A 16,965-nucleotide genomic window follows, 5' to 3' on the forward strand; every position below is an offset into this window, starting at 1 on the left:
GACTAGAAAAAAATCCATGTAATGAATCTAAATGAAAAGCAGTGTCTAATGGTAAGCTCATAATAATGATAAATTTATCATAAAATAGTTTAACAATAAGTAAATATTTTTAATGTTCAGAATAAACAATACTATTTTATTTCTTGTTATTATATATGAACAAAATCAGAATAAAACGCAATGTGTTTCAAGTGACATTGAGTTTTACATAATAGAAATTTAATGAATTTTACAGTTTAGTAATTATGAAAGTGGTGTAAGTCCATTTATGGCCCAGAAAGAATATATTAGTTTGGATAAATTCACATAGAAGTCTTTATGCAATCAACTTACATATTTCTAAAGTCATAGAAACATTGTCAAACTTAGTACACTTTGTTTATATTTTTGAATCAACTAAAATGCAAATGTTTAAATATCTCGAAAGAAGAAAAAATGGACTTACACCACTTTCAAAATAAACGGTCCATATAATAATATACTACACTAATAATAGATTTTTTCATACTTTTCGGTTATCCGCCCTTTCAATTATCCGACAACCCAGTCCCCAATTAGGTCGGATAATCGAGGCTCTACTGTACTTGTAAAATTACTTTTTCAAACTTAAACACTTATAATGATTACAGAATCGCCTTCTATAAATTCAGTTAATATATACTCATACACTATAACAAAAACATTTGTACTTTTAAACTCGTAAAATTTAAATCATGTTAAAAATAAAATTTTAAGTAATTCTATAAAAGAAAATCTAAAACTAAAAAGTACGTATTTACTGAAATAAGGTAAATTATGTTTTTTTCTGTAATTTTATAACACATAAAAAATTATTTTTATATAAAATTTTAAAACTAAATGTTCATGCTTGAATGTTAAATTAAAACGTGTTGATAATGCATTTATTAATTAATTAAATCAAATAATTAAATACGTAGTATATCGTAACTAATGTGTGAATTTTTTGTAACAATGGATTTTTATTTTAAACTTTCAGATAGTACCTATGAGTAGATTTAATTAACATTTATATTAATCTTATATTTGATTAAAATTCTGAAAATTTGCAAATACTAAGAGATGGTATTACGTTACTAAATGGAGCAATTGTTAATTAGAAGAAATTAAATTTATTTGCACTTTGTATTTGAGATATTTTTTTCTTACCTATGCATTCAATTTTTTTCTTTCTTTTTTTCTTCTTGTATATATTTTGGTACAGAAGCAATCGATACCTTGTAGGAAATAAACACTTTTATTATTATCATGAATACGACTTATAACATAAATTAAAATACATTTTAAAAATTCTATGAAAAGACTGTGGAAATGATAAATTTTTTTATACTGATTCTAAATTATTTCCCAATTATTTTGTTGAATTATTCCTATTAACATTAACTGGGTTAGTGGACGCACTGATGGTAAACGATTCATATAAGTTTTAATCTGAATTTCGAATTTTAAGCCAAGATAATATATAAAATTATATACATATACATTATTTTAATTCACAATTGCTGAAATTAAAAAAAAAAAAAAAGGCAACAGTTGACTTGTTTATTCCAATTTACAGCTCATTTCATTCCCCAGGATAAAAATAATTTTTAAACAAACAATGCATTATATACAAACAATAGATAAATTATAGTATAGTTTAATATACAGTAAATTACTTTTTCAAATAGCCTACGGTTGTTTTTACAGAGCATTGACGAGGCTAACAGAATTGATCGGGGGAAGATGCCAAATTTCTTATAATTCTAACAAAGACCGCCACGCGCTGGTGCGTAAGTTCTCTGAATCAGTAGTGAGCTCAGAGGAAGCGGAAATGATCGGAATTCCTATCGATATCTCAACAGGTTAAACGGCAATCTTAGAGCCATAATACAAATAATATTGAACAATCAGACAAAAAACAGTCCAAAACGACTGTTTAATGAATCAAAAAGCACTGTCAGAAAATTTCGTTAATTAATGTTGTTTTACTTGCTTTTTAATCTATTCAAATTACTATTTCGAATTACAAAAAAAATTTTTTAACTTTAATAATTGTCGCAAATTACTTGTTTTTTGAGTGGGTCGTACGGTGAAAGTGATTTATTTTCTTGAGTATAAATGAATTTAAACTTAAAAATTATAAACATAACGGCTAATCAGTTAATCGTTAAAATTTTACAGATTGTTCTAACAATCAAAATCACGACCTAGTCCGTGCCATAATGTATTGATTGTATTTCATTTTTATAAGGAGTAGATGTTAGTAGAAACTAAGCCCTGTGAGCCAAAAGCTCTAATTTGAAAGTTCGTTTTCATTCATTGTTTAAAAGCGATTTTCACAAATCTAAAACTGTTAATTAATTTAATTTGCATAATATGTCAAATGTCAATAAATCATCATATAAAATTACTGAATAATGAATTTGCTCATGTGACTGTTATTGACACGGTCATCTTGCCAGTGCAAGGGAAATGACCAGCCAAATTAAAGGTAAAATATCAAATAATTTTAAGGTAAACTGATGTTAATTTATGTCGCATTTTTAGGTTTAATTATGAGCAGAGTTAATGGACGTCTTGATGTAGAATTTACATCTCTCGGTTTGGATGACAATAATGAGAGAAAATGCCAATAATGAGGAAATCTGTTTAACTCATTTTTTGGTGAGAGCACTATTGTAGTAATTTTTATAATAAATAATATTTGCTTATAAAATAATTTTTATATATTACTTATAAACCACTAATATAAATATTTACTGATGTATATTTTAAGAGTTTTGATTGCTTATGTGAGATCAGCCGGGGTTACGGAGTAGGTAGCACTCGTGTAACACTTACTCGGCGCTAGTCGGTAAGACTAGTTCTCTAGGATGCAGATCACTAGATCTGATCTCAAATATTTCATAGGAGAGCATATTTTAAAATGATCTGAACGGCGAAGTTCAGACGTTCGTCAGGTTCCCGACACCAGTTAATCGAACTTATTATACGCGGATTAACACGCGTATGCGATCTGATTCGGACACCCAAATAAGAGACATTTTTGAATAATAAACATAAGTATAATTTAATAAATCTCAAACAAACGAATACAAATAACCAAATACAACGATTATACGACAAGCTATAGACTACGGCTTAATCTAAGCTAATGCGCGTTCGAGAGAGAGAGCTCACAAATGATTCTAAACATACGACCTGTTAGTTGTCGTCGTCTTCGTTTCTGTAGATATAGGACACCTGGTAGATAGGGTTCATATTACTATCGTATGGGAGATCAATTCGTGCACAAAATATAAAAGATCACTTCTTCTAAGTGTAGACTCGGGACTTAGTCTAAGTGACTCGTATAGGGCGTTGGCCGTCAAGAGGGAAACGTATGTGGAGTTTGTATGCTTCGGATCTGTCGAAGAACTCGTCGCTAAACTCCTCGAATTCTGACTAATTTCTCCTTTTATTTCAAAATTTCGTCCAATCATCGTTCAGTAACTCTTTCGTGAGAACGGATGAAAGGGGGATGAATGAGGGGTAACCATTTCCCATCTGAGCGAGATTTTTAACGGATAAGGGAAAAACAGCGGATGTTCTCTTCTGTGGAAAGGAAGTGTCATCTGTCATCTATTTTTCCCACGTCTAAAACACCATTTTTCTCACCAAAAACGAAGTATTATTTTGTCGATAATTTAAACATATTAATAAAATTATTAACTTAGACCCAGGGCCTTTCGGATCTCACATTTATACTCCGATATGAATGGGAGTATAAGCAATCAACATACAAAATTTCATTGGCAAAACAAATTTCATTTGTTTTGCCAATGAAATTTTGTATCACTGGCGTGCCGTGACATTTGATGATAGGGAAGCTGTGTTTCTGTAAGAAGCCGACATCCAGGGACAGTCAGTCAATGGCAGGGACAGTCAGTCAGTGATGGTCTAGGGTCCATTCGTATCGTTTATTCGATAAGCCAGTAAAAACCGCAGACTTTCTAAATATATTTTTAATATCACAATTACATTCCGAATTGCTAGCCACGATATAAGGGCTACAATTAAAAATAAAATAATAAAAACTTTAGTCGGTGAAATAAAATGTGTGGTGGATGTAGCGGTACATACAAAATTTTCTTCAATTATATGAATATACTTTAAAAGAAAATTATAATTAAATAGACTACAGTATTTCGAAGAAATCAGTCGCCACTGTACTCGGCTATAGATTGGTTCGGTTAAGCTTTTGTTTAAGTAATATTCCGGCTCTTTCATCAGGCTTTTGTTTACGTCCCCATTTCCCTAATCGCTTAATTATTTAACTACTTAAGTAGAAATAAGTCGAAACCGGTTACTTTGTACTCGAGTATTTGTAGTCTCGGGAAAAAAGTGAAAAGACAAATTTTTATGACAAATGGATACATAAATCGTAAATTTAAAGAAAATAAATTCAAGAGCTTTTTCTGTACCTGGTGCATTTCTCATTCATTAAATTTAGTTGTAAATGACGCTGTCGAAGTAACGGTTAATTTTTTAACATTATACAAGAATTGTACACGTTTTTTTCTACATCCCCTTAAAGATGGGATATACGAAATCGTAATATCACCGGTTTAACATTGAAATCCGTGAGTAATATAAAATCGGAGAGCGGAATAAATATATCAAATATTTTAATGGATTTTTTAAACTCCTGTCAACTATNAGGATTTTGTTTATGTCCCCAATCCCCTAATCGCTTAATTATTTAACTACTTCTTAAGTAGAAATAAGTCGAAACCAGTTACTTTGTACTCAAATATTTGTAGTCTCGGGAAAAAGTGGAAAGACAAATTTTTATGACAAATGGATACATAAATCGTAAATTTAAGGAAAATAAATTCTAGGGCTTTTTCTGTACCTCGTGCATCTCTCTCATTCATTAAATTTAGTTGTAAATGACGCTGTCAAAGTAACAGTTAATTTTTTAACATAGTACAAGAATTGTACACGTTTTTTTCTACATCCCCTTAAAGATGAGATATACGAAACCGTAATGTCACTGGCTTAACATTGAAAACCGTGAGTAATATAAAATCGGAGAGCTGAATGAAAATATCAAATATTTTAATGGATTTTTTAAAACTCCTGTGAACTATTATACAGAACTATCATAAAAACATATCAGTAAATTCTTATCGGTTGGGTTAAGTTATAAATCTACTCGCGATTCACGTAATCGGGCGAGGGCGGCCAAATATCTAGCGGGCAGGCGGCTAACAGCCGATAACCAGTCCTGGATAGAATTGGATGCGGTATACGTGTAACATCCACCCAAGGTCCTAGGTTTCCACAGGCTAAACCGGGTGAGGTTGGTGCTCTGCAAAGCGCATGCGCGAATCTGGCTTTTTGGATGCTGACAATACAACGCTTCCACTCCGCCACTAATATTCGAATATACAATAGCAATCTTTTTTTTTCACGTGCATTATAGAAATTTGTAATAAGATACATAATGCGGTTATAATAAAATATTGTGCGATTATTTTCATATAATTAAAATTAATATGTATTTATTTTTTAGAAAATACAAAGGAAGCGGCGCATCCACCATTTCCACTGATGTTGATAGAACACTATCTCCTCTTTATAAAAGTAAAATACTATCAGTAGATTATGACCAGAACCATGATTGTAAGAAAAATTTGAGTTCTAACGTGGTTGACGTTAAACGCATTTTTCATAAATAAAAAGTGGTTTATAGAGCTATAGATGTACAGACAAAATATTATGTTAGTAAGTGTAGATAAGAAGTCAAGACGTAATACTATATAGGCTAATCAATTATTACAAAACTAACTTTTTTATTTATATAGAAAACAGATTATTAAACCGACAATTAAACACTTGTAAACTTTTTATGTTCTTTTCGCTGAAGCTATACAAAACTGTCAATAGAAAGTCCCCGAGATCTACAAAAACGTATTTATAAACAATAACAATAACGTGCTTCGATTTTGTCGACATTTTGATTGTGTGGGGATTTTAACCTGTTGAGATTCTGATAGTTTAGGGATTTTTATCATGTAGAGATTCTGGTATAACACAACCGTACAAATAAACTGCACCCACATCTCCATCAAAAGCAAAGAGTTAGTCATCATTATCCAATTCCCTATAATATTTTTAAAATAATTTTTGAAATTATTTTGCTAAGTTTAGTAATAATAAGGAAACACAGTAAAATTTCAGAAGAGAAAAATTAAAACTTTTAACTCAATTATAAGTTTTCTGTCAAAATATGAGGTTTATAAAATCTTGTATGAAATAAAGTTAATGAAGACAAAATTACAAAATAGTTTATTTAATGTAAACAGTGTCAATCTTTATATAAGTTAAAGAGAAACGAAATATCTCACTAAATAGTATTTACGTAAACAAACATTACGAAACCCGGTAAATTTGTAAAGCCGAACAACCACGGAATTACATATGGCTACTTTTCCACGATTATATGTAATTAATTACTACATAATTTGCCACTAGAGGGTAGAGGGAGGTGTTAGGCGAACATCTCGTATTAAATGAATATTAATTAAATAATTTATAATATTCTAGAAGAAAAAAATCAATCCAGAGCGAGACTCGAACCAGCAACTCCCAACACATCCGCACGATAAGTGGGAATTACCCTCAGCTTCCATATCTGTTCCCGACTTTCCTCTATCTAACTCCGTTCTCAAGATTAAGGAAACACAGACAGGCATACGCACGGACGACAGTGGGAATTTTTTCAAATTGCAACCCAATAAGCATTTTAATCACAAGAATTAACGAGAATGAAAACAAGGATAAATTAAATAGAATTAAACAATAGGTTGTAAATAAACACGAATTAATTGTTGTATAGTGCAATTAATAAAATGTAATCAATCTTTTTATTAAAAAGATTTCCTATTTTATTAAATGTAATTTTTACTTTTTACCTTAGTGATAAACAATCAAAAGATAATGCTAATGATAAAGTTGATTTCGTGGAATGAGTTTTTATAGTTTAATTTTACATTAAAATTTATAAATCACACTATAAAAGTTAAATAATGTGCAATAATTACAAAAGAAAACATTCGAAAAGGGTAAAATTAATGAATGATTCAAAATTTTAAATAATATTAAATAAAAATAAGAACTTGTTACCTATATACACTGTTTTTTTTTTTCTTTAATATGTAGATAATTTTATTTGCTACGGTTCATATAAAAATTAAAGTAAAAAATTTAGAAAATATTTTTTATTTCAATTTGACAAAACAATTATAAATGGAAAAATTCTTTATTTTTTAAAATTTTTTATGTTTTAGATAAATGTTTATTTAATATAGCCTAAACAATTATATTCTTAAATACATTTGTTACTGATGGTTTTATCGGAATGGTTTTCATAATTGGGTCCAAGAATTTTCAAGTGGCTCCCCATAGTTAACTTCTTTACATTTTTAATTGTTAAAACAGTGGCGCCTTATTGTTTATTGCACGAGGTGCCCCGATTCAATGTTTATCTTGCTTATCGCCTAGCCAGGATCGCCGCAAAAGACGTGTAGTGTGTGCAACGCATACGGGAGCCGATTAAGTGCCCAATTTGAATTATAAAATAACGAAATAAAAAAAAAGTAACAAACATTATGTTGAAAAAGTAAAATTTCCAGCTTCAACGGTCCAAGTGTCAACGCTTGCGTTATATATTTATATCTATACAAAGTAAACTTGTAAAGATTAGTATATAACAACTTTGCCAGACGTTCATATTATCCAAACTCAATTCAAAGAAGTTTTGATGAAAATCAAAAATTATGAATTCGCGGTATATTTGCACTAATTCGTAAGGGGATCAAAAAATAAGACTTGAACTCGAGCTCGGGATACCCTAGTGACGGCGTGACATCTATCTTCGCCCCTAATTGAATAATTAGTATTTAAATCAATAAAATTATTTCTTTAAGCTAAATTCATCCAATTTCTTAGATTTTAACATTAAAATGAGGTTGAAATCATTACACATTACACAATACATTAAGCGTAACATTGTGTATTTCATACAGTTATGCTTACAATTTTTTAAATTTTATTATTAATAATACATCATTTTATCACATTTTTAATTTATAAATTAAAGTGCTATTATTTTAAAAGGTTCACTTTTTCTGAAATTGAAACTTTTGTTTCGGCTTTTAAGGAAATTATTAATTGTCCATTATCAGAATAAAGCAAGATAAATCATCGAAATACTTTTTTTAATTAGCCATTGTTTTAACAGCACATGATAGAAAATTACCCGATTATATATAATTTTTCCCCAACGGAGATAAATAGCTTCTTTGTGAACGAAAATGACTTTTTGATACAAATTTCGATTTGGTGTAAGTACTTGAGCTATTTTTCTCTTTATTTTAAGACCAAACATGCTTTTTTGGTATATTTTAATCTTAAGATAAAGAGAAATAGATAAGAAAGAGAATAAATAGAGAGTAAAAAGAAATTTTACTCTTTATCTATTTTTATATATGTAATAATCGAAGGATCTATTTTAAGGAAACCACCACTATGAACATAGTGTTAAAATACTAGTGATAAGCGCGGACGAATAATAGGATTTCTCATACCTTATACTATAAATATAAATATGATTATTGATTGCATAAATTATACAATACTGTACATACATAAACAATATCAAAACTTCTACAAGAAGTCCAAAAAAATAAATAATTCTTTCATTTATTTTGTCAAATTTTCTTGAATGTTTTATAATTTTTTTTTTTTAATTTTGTATAATACTATTTTAAAAAAAATTATTTTAATTCTTAAATTATGTGAACCATAGCAAATAAAATCACCTACACATACTTATTATCAAAGTTTAAAAACATCCCTGAAAATAGCCGCATACTAAAAATTATTATTATTTTTAATATTAAAATATTCTCTGCCAAAAACTTGTAAATAAAAAGGAAAATTTTGTTAAATGCTGGTTTAATTTAGAAAAGGTTTTCATAGATTTCGAATTAATAATACTGTATATAACGTCAGCTTCCACTACAGAAAATTTGTATTTATAATGAATGTTTTATATACAACAACATATTTATTCAATAAAACAATCTGAAAACAGAAAAAGAGAAATATTAAAATAGAAAAAATCGCAGCTGGATTAACATACAAAATTTCTAAAATTCGCTTTAAAAGGTTTAGAAATTAATTTCTAATAAATTTTCGACAATTATCGAAAATATAACAATACAATTATCATTAAGATGAAATTATTTTTCATTGATTATTACAGTCAAAATAAAAAATATAGGCCTATATTTTTATTGTTGACTGTAATAATATATATATATTAAGAGTAAATAATTATATACGACGAACAATACGCAATTTATAATTTGAAATTCTATAAAGACTCTCGGGGTACTTTCCTTAGAATGAGGAAAGTAAAGTTAAATTTTCCTTATTTTTTAAATGTCAAATACTGAATTTGCGTCACTCGAAACTTAGAAGAACTTCCTCAAAAAAAAACAGCATTCTTTGATTATACCGTTAGAACAATTAAAATATTAAAACGAAATTTCACTCCTTATAGATTAATATCGAGCTTCGAGAATCGATTTTTTATAGTTTATATCATATTATATTAATAGTCTATATCAGGGGTGGCCAACCTGCAGCTCTTTGAAGGATTATTTGTGGCTCTCGATAAACGTACCCGAGTTCCCTTTTCATTTTTGTGTTGTTATATTTTTAAAAATTATTATCGTTCCGTATGTGTTTCAAAATGTCTTTTAAATTACTAACAACAAATATGAAAGACTAAGTGCAACGTTGCAACAAATTTCATTTCCGTCCAAGTTAAGGATGATATGACTCATCGAAAACTGCGCAAACGAACATAAACAGTTGCGTAATCATCCGTTATCGACCGACTCCAGACCGATTTTGAATTTGTAAACTGTCATTGCAACGGACAGTTGACATTATGCTCTGGAGGAAACAATTTGTATCACTCTTGCTACGGATATAATTTGTAATCTGGAATTTTTTGCACACCTTTTTAATACGTATTTAATTACGGCTCGCGAAAAATATCAAATTTTTAAAAATGGCTCGGACTATCAAGGAGCTTGGCCACCCTGGGTCTATATCATATAATGTATTTTATATATGAGTATATAATGCAAGAAAAAAATATTAATGAAACAATATAAAAAGAAAAAAATAGTCACGTCAATCGTATTAACGCATATTTTTCTTTTTTTTTTTTATTTTATGTGTTTTAAAATTGTTTTTCGCACTATAAAATCAATAATTTATTAAGACTACATTCAAACATGTATTAAACTTAGTTAAATTACTTTCTTACAACAGAGGTAATGCTGTAGACCAGTGGTTTTCAACCCGGTGCCGCGGAATAGTGCTGAGCAGCACCATAACACTTCTTATTACGGGGTGCCATTATACAGCTAGTGGAACTGAGTTGAGCGCCACCTGTACGCAAAGAAAACTGCTTCAGGAAAACACATGCATCTTGGGTTGAATATGTGGGCCCTTAGTCTCGAGTTTTTTGTGTTGTACTCGAACTGACGTCATCGAACTCACTCGTGTTACTATGACTCACATAATTGATAGTCTCGAGTTAGACCCTTCGAGCGAACTCGAGAGGCGAGCGGAATACGTCATACTCACTTGGTCGCGTATATCGTCAAGCATGATGGGATTATTTACAATGCATCTGGGTTTGCGACTATAATGATTCGACCAATCAACTTAACTGTAACAAGTTGTAAACAAATCAACGCGAATTAGTTTACACGTGCTACAGTTAAAAGTTGTCTTATAGCAATATAGTACGCAGAAACAAAATGAAAATTTCCAATGTTTTATTTTAAGAAATAAGCAAAAAACAAAAAGAAATATTAGTAACATGTGCAGAAAATAAAAAGAAAATGAACAGTGGAAAATTCCAAAACAAATTTACAAGAAAAGGACAATTTGCTTTGTGAAGAGAATTAGTTGAAAAATTAATTGCGTATGTTGGAGCTAAAAAATCCCTTATGTAATGGAAAATGTATTTAAATTTAATCCTTTTTTCATATAGTTTTCTTCCTCGATCTATTTCTTAAATTGTTTTGTCTATTAAGATTATTTATTAATCAGAACTTAACACTTCTGATTAATAAATAATCTTAATATAGTGTTTATGCTTTTAATAACTTAGGCCTATACATATAATTTGGTATCATTTTAATATTCTTTTTTCGATGAATTAGATACTTCTTTTTATTTTTGGAAAAATTTGCTGTATAATTTTATCAATTATGAATTAAAATTTTTTTGTTAGTATTGACTCGACACGAAAAGAAATCTCATATACTCGTGGTCGAAAAATTCAATTTCCTTCTCAAACAACGTCTTTCGGCTTTTTCTTCGATAGCGATAAGAATTACGTATTTGACATATTAAAAAGTTACATTTTTGTCTTAACGTAATAAAAATATTTTTATTCAACATTCACCATAAGTGATAAATAAAAATGATGATGGTGAATGTTGAATGTTGAATAAAATATTTTTATTACGTTAAGACAAAAATGCAACTTTTTAATATGTCAAAATAGGAGAAAGCTTAAGTAACAGCAATGTAAATAAACTGTTGAACCTAAAATGAACAGTACATTCTAAATCATTAAAGATAATAATACGATAATAAACTTGCACATAAATTATGTGATTAACGTTATACATTCTTATTTATTGCAACAACTTAAACTGTTATGGCACTTTGAATTGCACAAGAGTCCCTTGTTTCACAACTGCATTTATTCGTAGAACACTTCTTTTTGCAATGACAGCGTGTATAGCCTTGACCTTCACTTTTCGAATTAGCTGCAGCTGTATCTCTCAGCGATATTTCTTGAGAAGAAATCTCATCTATGGAAAGTAACTTTTTTTTACAAATTACGAATTGATTACGAGTATAAAGCTGCTTCAGGGTACCATTTTTGTTTGCTAATTAATACCTAAAAGTTGGAATATTTTATTCCAACAACAACCACCAACACATTTCGGGCATCTGTACAGACACGGTCGACACAGGGACTTGTATTCGTACGGTATCACCAATTTGAGCAGAAGGAAACGGCGAAGAATTTAGCGACAGACTATCGCCTCTCTGTCCACATCGGCTTCTCGGGTGTGGTTTCGACCTCCACCAAAGCTTATCTGTGCTTGTCGACATACACCGGCGATTGTNTTAAGGATTCCTCTACTTTTCATCGACCTCTTCTTTTTTTTAATACAGTAAATAATACCATGATGGATACGGAAGGGGGAAAAAAAACATATTTATGAGCAAAATTGCTTTTGAAGCTTTGCTAATACAGTACAGTGATACCTCGACTTACGCTACCCCACAGAACGGTGAATATAACTGAATCTTCAACTTGATATATTACTTAATGATTCATGCTCTGATATCAAAGCTGGCGTCAGACATTTCTCTCGGTTCTGAAATTCTATATAGAGTGATCCGTTTAATCAATATACTGGAATCCTACAAAAAAATTTTGAACAATGGTGTTAAACTTCAAAGTGCCACAAGATGGGGCTATCGTTTCATCATAGATGGTGCTTCAATTGGTGGAAATAAATATCCGTGAAGAAACACTTATGTATATTAAACGCATATATTTTTTATTATACTCATTTACATTTACAAAGTTATTACTGAAATTAAATATTTTAAAATAAAAAAAATTGAAATTAAAATGTTATTAAAATAATTCTGTAAAGAAGTAAGTAATTCCTGGATAACCGAAAATAAAGGAATAAGGAATACATACAGGAAAAACATGATTTAATAGTAGCTAAGCTATTATCTGTGTTATTTATGTCTTTCTTTGAGACGAAATTCTTTAGAATTTAGAATCTATCTCTCTACATGTTTATTCTTTTCTCATTCAGAAGCACAACATATATATTTCATTTTTGATATCATTAATTGATAATTTGTTGTAAAAATGTACGTTATTCTCAAGAAATTTAGAATATATTTTTAATATTATCATATTTACATTAGTTTCCTTTTCATATAAAGTAGGCTCTCGATTCAACGGACTACTGTAATTAGAGGAAGGGATGTCCGCTATTGCCGAAAGTCTGCTAAATCGAATAAGTTTTAAAAATAATATATTAATATCGAACTTACATCGTATAAAATATACCAAAATGCTCTTATTATAAGTACAGTATTGTATGAATAATTATTACAATTCTCAGTACATTAAGTAATTTATATTCATTGACTTATCTGTTGGCGTGTTCTACCTGCGAATAAAAGAAATTATGGATTTTCCTTTTAGGACAAACTTTTTTGTCCGTTATAGCCGAAATTTGTTAAATCGAAAGTCTACCGCCGGTTTTTTCAGCCTTTTTCTAATAGAGCTAGTGGAACTCAAGGTCTTAGATTATAAGACCTTGAGTGGAACGACGAAACTAGATCGAGGCGCCTCTAGCGGCGATGCCGGGTAACAGAATCGGGGCTATAAAGGCGGTACCAGTGCTCTTCTACCTAGTACTTTTGTACTAATCTAGTACCTTTTCACTTGTTCCAATACCATTTTCCTAGTACCATTCATGAAATCCCAATTTCCTTTCCTTTCTATTTAGTACCTTTCAGAACATTTATTTTTATTCTATATTTCTATATATTTTTATTTTACTTTGGCAGTAAATACATGTTTTTATTGCTTCCTCATTTAAGTGCAGCAGTTGAACGTATTTTTTTACAATTAAATTTAATAAAAATTACAAAATCGAGTTCTTACCGATTCCTGTAAAGCACTGTTATTAGCATAGGAGCTACTTAAAGGCAACAACGGTAAAGTGTTACACTTGGAAGCCATCATCTGCTTCAACCATACAAAAACATTCTAGCGAAGAAGATTCTGATGATGATGATCTTACCAGTGATTTTTCAATGTGATAATTTTAAAGTTTAGTACTTCATGTTCATTACTATTGTTTCAACATTTTGTTCATTTGATTGTTGTTGAGGAATAATAGCATTCTTGCAATATATGAATTTATCTTGTATGAATTTTGTATGTTACATGTAATACTACATATTTTNACATGTAACACTATATATATTTTAATAAATAGAAATTTGATAAATTATAAATTTATATATTATTTAAAAGTATATATTTAAATAATATATAATATATACATACATTCGGCAGTTTAATGGTCAAAGTAATGCCTACATTAGTCAATACAGTTACTTCTTGACTTACGACGGGATTCTGTTCCGCAACTTCGGACGTAAGTCGAGAAGTGACTGACTGTACTTAACAATAAAACAGTAAGCCTTCTTAAACAAGCGTTTAATAATCTTATTTGAAATAAAGTATATGAAAATGAAATTGTAAAAACGTAAGGGTGTACGTAATTTTGAACTGTGCCCTGTAGGATCTAAGAGAATTTTTATATCATATCCACCGTGGGCCTGAATTCGGCTAAGCAACTTCCATTGTGAGCCTGACCAAAGACCGACGTATCCGGGCAGAATGCCCATGATAAAATTTCTTGGGTCCTCTTACTATCCGAAAAGTCTCCCGGAATTTTCACAGCAGTAGGCTGACATAAAGCTCTCGATCAGAGGGTCGTCAAAATTTTTTGACTGTCGAATCTTTTAAGGATTCCTCTACTTTTCATCGACCTCTTCTTTTTTTTAATACAGTAAATAATACCATGATGGATACGGAAGGGGGAAAAAAAACATATTTATGAGCAAAATTGCTTTTGAAGCTTTGCTAATACAGTACAGTGATACCTCGACTTACGCTACCCCGACTTACGCGAACTCGGAGTTACGCGATTTTCAAATCTCGTCGATTCGTCTTTTGTTTGAGCACCACGCAACTCTTGATTACTCATTCCCTCCACACTATTGCTCAACTTACATGTTCGGACGTGTCGCGCGGAATCGACACATAGCTACAATTTATTTTGTTATTTATTTCTGTGTTTGTTATATCTACGGAGACTCGAGAGACTCTATGTGCTGATTTCTTGTAACAATGAACGAATCAAAAGACGAGATAAGATTAACGAGAACATTTATTAGCTTACATACATCCGACTTGGATTTTACACACATTGAAAAATTATACCCCGACTTACGCGAATTCGACTTACGCGGTTATCGCTCGGTCCCACCTATCGCGTAAGTTCGGGGTATTACTGTATATTAATCTTCTTTTTTACTTTCCCAACTGTTACATAAAACAGAGGAAAATGACTCCCATTTTTACATTTTTAGACATAGAACACCCTAAAACGCAAAAAATGCAAAAATAAAAATAACAATCTAAATATATAAAATTACTTGTCCTGACTGACTGAATAACTGATTCATCATCGCCCAGAGCAAACCGCTTAACCTAGAGGTGAAATTTGGTACACAGTTAGGGTAACTCATGAAAACGCGCACTAAGAAGGGATTTTTCGAAATTTCCCCGCGGGGGAGTGGGAGAGCATTAAGGCTTAACCGGAAGAACGGCTTCTACTGTACTATTTTAGATGCGATTTTTTTGTTTTCAACTACGTTTAGTCTTTATTGAGTACTTAGGTGTATTAAATTGATAACATTTCAGACATTGTTATAAATATTTTCATATATTTCGATTTTTTAACAAAATGTTCGAACCGTTTTAAATTCGAATTTGTTATTGCATATTGTATTCGATTATAGAACGACTAGCTGTTACCCGCGGCTTTGCCCGCGCGGATTTTGCAAGCAAACCCCATTTATATTCAGTATTTCAACAACCATTTATTTATTTCATTAACCAGTATTTATATAACACCTACCAACGAGAATGATGAGAATTGCCGAGAATCAAACGAACTATTTTCAATTTGATCAATTTTCTGGAACTTTTACAATCGTTCTATAATCGAACCAATATACAATAACAAATTCGAATTTAAAACCGTTTGAACATTTTTAAAATCGAAATAGATAAAAATATTTATAACAATGTCTGAAATGTTATTAATTTAATACACCTAAGTACTCGATGAAGACTAAATCCTCTCCTTCTCCCGCCTGCGGGGGAATTTCGAAAAATCCCTTCTTAGTGTGCATTGCCGTGGCATACCCTACAAAAACACAGATAAAAACAAAAAATCGCATCTAAAATAGTACAGTAGAAGCCGTTCTTCCGGTTAAGTCTTAATGCTCTCCCTCTTCCCCGCTGGAGAATTTCGAAAAATCCCTTTAGTGTGCATTCTCATGGCATACCCTACCACAACGCAGATAAAAATAAAAATATGCATCTACAATAGTACAGTAGAAGCCATTCTTCCGGTAAGGCCTTAATCCTCTCCCTCTCCTTCGAAATTTCCCCCAAGGGGAAAATTTCGAAAAATCCCTTCTTAGTGTGCGTTTCCATGACGTACCCTAACTGTCTACCAAATTTCACCTCTTTAGGTTAAGCGGTTTGCTCTGGGCGATGATGAATCAGTGAGTGAATGAGTGAGTGAGTCATTCAGTCAGTCAGGACAAGCAATTTTATATACAGTAGAACCTCGATTATCCGGACTAATTGGGGATGAAGGTAGTCCAGATAAGGGAAAATCCGTATAATCGAAACAAATACTTTAATTTGTCTTTTAATGATAATACAACACGTTTTCTTTTCGATGACATATCGGTAATATTAAAAGTAAATACTATATTTAAATCGTGATCAAATTTTCAAGAAACAAACGTTCATATTGAATTTGTACTACTACTGACCAACGCTACCAGACTACCTATTGTTTAAAAGGCCTTCTGGTGGCGCAAGAAGACGAATTTTATAAAATAAAAAGCAGTTGAAACTGCATTTTTATGAATAAAAATTTGACAAACTATTTATCGTTTTATGAC

The 16,965-nt window shown here is 30.6% G+C and overlaps 1 protein-coding gene across 2 annotated transcripts in view; it reads right to left on the bottom strand.

Annotated features, from left to right (window-relative positions):
• LOC111626504 (patched domain-containing protein 3-like) overlaps window positions 1–14,127 on the bottom strand; it is a 34,064-nt gene extending 19,937 nt beyond the window's left edge. Inside the window, exons 1-3 of one of the 2 annotated variants that reach the window (XM_023369899.1) lie at window positions 13,853–14,127; window positions 13,100–13,184; window positions 1,168–1,235 (exon numbers count right to left, since the gene is read on the bottom strand). The gene's annotated coding sequence lies outside the window, so the exon portion shown is untranslated. Of the gene's footprint in view, window positions 1–1,167; window positions 1,236–13,099; window positions 13,188–13,852 lie in introns of both variants that reach the window. The other variant, XM_023369898.1, reaches the window with a different exon arrangement.
• Window positions 14,128–16,965: the final 2,838 nt, after the last annotated feature.

This window comes from Centruroides sculpturatus, unplaced genomic scaffold, assembly GCF_000671375.1.
Source record: "Centruroides sculpturatus isolate CEXI.00-Female unplaced genomic scaffold, Cexi_2.0 scaffold159, whole genome shotgun sequence".
Taxonomy (NCBI): Eukaryota; Metazoa; Arthropoda; class Arachnida; order Scorpiones; family Buthidae; genus Centruroides; species Centruroides sculpturatus.